Source organism: Pygoscelis adeliae, unplaced genomic scaffold (genome assembly GCF_000699105.1).
Source record: "Pygoscelis adeliae isolate BGI_AS28 unplaced genomic scaffold, ASM69910v1 Scaffold467, whole genome shotgun sequence".
Taxonomy (NCBI): domain Eukaryota; kingdom Metazoa; phylum Chordata; class Aves; order Sphenisciformes; family Spheniscidae; genus Pygoscelis; species Pygoscelis adeliae.
Genome location: NW_008825253.1, coordinates 70,801 through 75,373, shown reverse-complemented (window position 1 = coordinate 75,373; position 4,573 = coordinate 70,801). Strand labels below are relative to the sequence as shown.

The following is a 4,573-nucleotide window of genomic DNA, read 5'->3' as shown; positions in this document are numbered from 1 at the left end:
GGGTTTTGTGTGTTTTTTTTAAAAAAAAAACAAAACAAACCAGAACTGACACAAAACAAAATCCCCTGGAAACATCTCGTGAGCGCAGCTTTGGGGCGCCGACGTGGGGGTGCGGTGCCGGAGTGGCCCCCCTCCCTCTGGCATGGAGGGGAGGCGTCGTGCCAGGGGGTCTCTGAGCTCTCGGAGAATAACCGTTTTGTTGGCAGCGACCAGAGCATCCCGGTGCCAGGGGAGCCCCGAGGGCAGCGTGTCGGGGCTGTGCGGCGCCAGCGAGGACAGCTGGGAGCGGGAACCTGCTCGACAAAGGGACAATGTGGGGAATTGGGGGCAGAAGGGGAGACGGCTCATGTCCTGCAATGCCCTGGTGTGGGCAGAGCATCCTTTGCAAGGCAGGAACGTCTTAGTGCTGGCCAGGGCCCTTGAAGCCTTTTCTTGGCTGCGGTGCCCCGGCGGTACCTTGCTGGGGTGCTGGGGCTGGCAGCGAGGTGGCTGCCCAGGGACGCCATGGTCCAGGCAGCCCCTGGTGAAGGGGGGCTGCGGTGCCGCCACGGTCACCCTGGGCTGAGGAGTGGGCACCCCTGGGGTGGGACAGCAGAGCAACGGGGACGGTGACTTTACAGAGATGGCATGAAAGAAACCTTACAGCGGGCTGTGAAGGGCCAGCGAGGGAGCCCTGCAGATGCTGCCAAGACTGCGGTGGCTCCTCCGAGCTATCGCTACCGAAGCAGCATCTGGCAGCCCACCTGGCTTGGGTCTCTGGCCCGAGGATCAGGCGCTCGCTGTCCCTCACCAGTTCCCCAACCATCTGCTTCCCCCAAACCACGAGCTCGCCACCCCCCGAGACGTCTGGCCGGTGCCGCAGGCTCCTGGGGGAGGCTCAGCCCTCGGGACCGGGGACGTGCGCGGTGGCTGTGCTCTCCCTGCCCTGCTGCTGGGGCACTGGCTGCATCGTCTCTCTGTGCGATGGCTTTTGGCTCCGTTTTGGCGCTGTGGTGGTGATGGGTGGGTGTGGTCAAGAGCTGGTGGTGATGCCACGCACCAGTGTTGCATCTTCCTGACCGCCTGTTCTCAGCAGGATCTCGGATCTCCCCCTTTCTTGGAGGATTTCTGGGAGATGGGTGTCTCCTGTAACCTGCTATTTCGCTGGGGTTTGAAGAATAACTTGCTGGTACGGTGACAAGTGGATGAGATGAGGGACGGCTCAGGAAGCCTTTAGAAAGCAGGCGATGTTCTTTCCTGCAAATAGGCTTTCGGTGCAGAGCAACGCTGCGGGCTGCAGCAGCAGCTTGGTGAAGTTGGTAAATTGGAGTCCATAATTTTATACAAAGGTAATTACACGGTATTTCAGGTGTTCTTAAAATGAAAAGCGTTTTATTACTGATTGCAATGATTGATACCAAGGGCAGTCATAAAATCCTGTGACTTATTGATTAGAGCGCTGAAATGACTGCTACTGAGAAGCAATCAAATTAGGGTTAATTTACTTCTGTAATAGAGCTGCGAGAGCTACATAGGTTTGAAATGGGCAGATTATACAGCAGGGAAGATCATGTGTATGCCCTAAAACTCATTATTATCATCTTTGTAAGGCACTCATAATTTTGGGGGGGACATGGAAATAGGTTTTTGATTGTACATCTCCATTTCCATTACGATAAAACTGTTTGCAGGCGCTGTGTAATTGTGCCCCTCTCGCCGCTTGCATCACGATGCAGATGAAGCTCCGGGGTGGTAATGCTGGAGGCTTCTGCTGTGGGAGCGTGTTTGGGTTTTAATTTGTGTCTATCTAACAACAAAACTGTCACATCACAGCTCCTTTTGTCTGTAATCCCAGAATTTGGCATCGGGTTTTCTGGCGGAAGCAAGCGAGGCCGTTTGTGACCACGGGCGGTTGTGGTTGGGGAAGGCGGTCGCTGGGTTTTTGCTGCGTTCGCCTTGGACCGGTGCAAGGGGTGCTGAGAAAGCACAGGACGTTATTTCAGTGCATCGGGCTTTCTCGGCAGGGTTTGCGGCGGTCGCTGAGCCTCGCTGGTGGCGGAGACCGCGGGGACCTCCCCAAGGCCAGGGTGTGCGGCAGTTGCGCTCCTGTGCAGGCACGACCTTGCTCTGCTCGGGGAGCCGAGGCGGGGGGGAGCTGCTGGGAGCCTGGGTAAAGGCTGGGGACTTTGCGGAGAGGGAGCTGCCCAGCTCTTGCCATTGTTTTTGGGACTGTCTCTGCTCCTCTTGATGCCGGCTGGTCTCTGCGAAGCACCCTGGGATGGGATGGAGCTGTGTTGGAGGGCAGCCCCCGCGCCCGCCCAGCCGCTCTCCACCTCCTCTCCCAGTCTGCCCACTGGTCCCAGTGGGCTCTAGGATCAGCTGCTCATTTTTGAGGATGTCAAACCATTAGATACTCACAAAGCTGTGGCTAATGGATTATGTAGGCCTGAGCAAATGTAAATGAATAGAAATCCATTTAAAATTAATCTGGCATTACAATTCCTAACGGCCCCCTACGTTTTTTTCCCTCCTACTGTTCTATGTTAGGGAGAACCTCTCGCATTGTGTTTGTTTATCATCGTCTCTTAAACAAAGAAGGATGTTGATCTAAATATATTTTGAAAATAAACCACTGATCCTCGGGAAATAAAGATGATCGTAGTGTTAAAAAAATGCATCAAGATGGTACCTATTGGCTTCTAGCTTTGGAGATGCCGAGTCCTTCCGCTTTCCTTCCTTTGAAAATTCAGTTTACTGGGGGAGCATCTTTAGCTCCTCGGGAACGCACCAGCCCTCCCCGTTCAGCCGGGGCAGTGCTGGCACGTCTGGGGCGCCGTGGCACAAGATCTTCCTCCTCATCTTCCCCGGGCCTGGGGGGTCTCAGCAGATCCCTCTGCCTGGGGGCAGTGGCGGGGCCGAGTCTCTCCCTGCAGATCCCCGCTGGTGAGGGCAGGATGGGTCCCGCCTGCACAGGCAGAGCAGCTGTCTGGGGCAGGTCGTGCATGCTTGTCTAACTTCGGATGTTAGGAGTTTCAGGGAGAAGGGCTCCTGGAAAAGAGCACGTTTATAACTCGGAGGTGTGAATCCCATTTTTCTCGGTGCTACTGAAGGAGCTGCCTTCAGCTGTAATTTTGGGAATGCGGCAGAAACCTCAACAGAAATTAAAGCTGCGCAGCCAACAGTACTTCTGTCTTGTTGTAACAGCTAACTAACAGGAGGAATGTCTTGCCAAAGCCGAGAAACCAAAGGGCCACGTGAGCCCAGCGCGTGCCCCCTCCCCGATGACGGCTGGTGCTTGCAGCGCCGCGCTCTGTCCCGAGCTTTGCAGCGTCGGGCGAGTTAAGGTTTTTGTACTAATTGGACGTGAAAGGAGAAGAACATAACAGAAAAAAAATTAAAGATGAGCCTTTTCTCCCTGGGAAGAGGTGCTAATGAGTTTCTTCGCGTTAGCAGGGGAGATGGTTTCTGCGTTAATCAGTGGGATGGAACCGTTAGGAAGCGCTTTGCTGGCGGAGTTCAGAGCAGGGCGGCTCGTCTTCATTTTCTCCGAGGTGTGTAGCAATATCGCTCCTCTCTTGCTGCCCCACAGAGAGGGAGCAAACCAACAGCCTCCTGGTGCAAAGCATGCTTAGGTGCTGTGGGAGGAGGAGGAGGGAGCCAGCCCTGGTGCTTTGGCACAGCTTTGGGCTTCCCGAGCCAGGCAGCTGGGCGCAGGGAATATTTGGGGCCCCGCAGCTCCCCGCCAGCCGCTGCCGCCTCCAGGTGCGGGCGAGCCGGCAGCGGCCGCGCTCTCTGCTCCAGCCTTGGCCGTGCCGCAGTTAATCTGCCCGCTGGGACGGCTGCTGCGCACTGTAAATAAAAGCTGTCACTTGCGACCCTGAGCTTTAAGGACTTTCGATGACGTTCAGCCCTGCACTGCTCTGGGGGTGGAATCAGCGGTATATAATATGGTTTTTTGCATAAGAGATTTGTTGCATCTCTGTTTATTTTTTGTAGCGCGTGTGTGCACCTTCCGTCGGCAAAACACCAGCTGCTGGCCGCCTGCTGACTCCTTCAGCGAGCTTAACTTTGCAGGAGAGATGGAACGCTTCGTTCCAGCCAGGCCGGGTGTGCAAACTAACACCGGCCGCCGTCTGGATTCGGCAAGTGGGTGTCCATGCGCTCAGGGGAGGGAGGTGTGGATGCCCCGAGGGCCCGCGGGTCCCCAGCGGGTGCCCACATCCCTGCCCTTGGGGCAGCGCCCCAGCGCAGCGTTCGCCATGGTGCCTCCCTTGGACGGGTTGGTGCAACCTGGAGCCATCTGAAAGCCAAGGGCTGGCTTTTAGCTCAGCGGCTGGCACGGAGCATTAGCAGGGCTAATCTTCTGATGGATCAATCTGGAAAAAGGGGGAGGGCATCTGCTTAGGCCAGAAGAAAGAAACGGAAATAAATTAATTCCAGCATGTCTTTCTATACAAAATTAGTCCTGAACGTTTGAGGGAAGGGACTCTGGGCATTGAGCAGAGTGTTTATTCTCTTCTGTTCGCACGCTTTGCCGTGTAGTGTGGCGATGTGTATGGGGTTGGGCGGGGGGGCTGCTGTGGGCGGCGGGCGG

General features: G+C 55.9%; 1 protein-coding gene across 1 annotated transcript in view; it reads left to right on the top strand.

Annotated features, from left to right (window-relative positions):
* Window positions 1-4,573, top strand: part of RAB26 (RAB26, member RAS oncogene family) — a 27,942-nt gene that overhangs the window by 466 nt on the left and 22,903 nt on the right. The window lies entirely within an intron of this gene.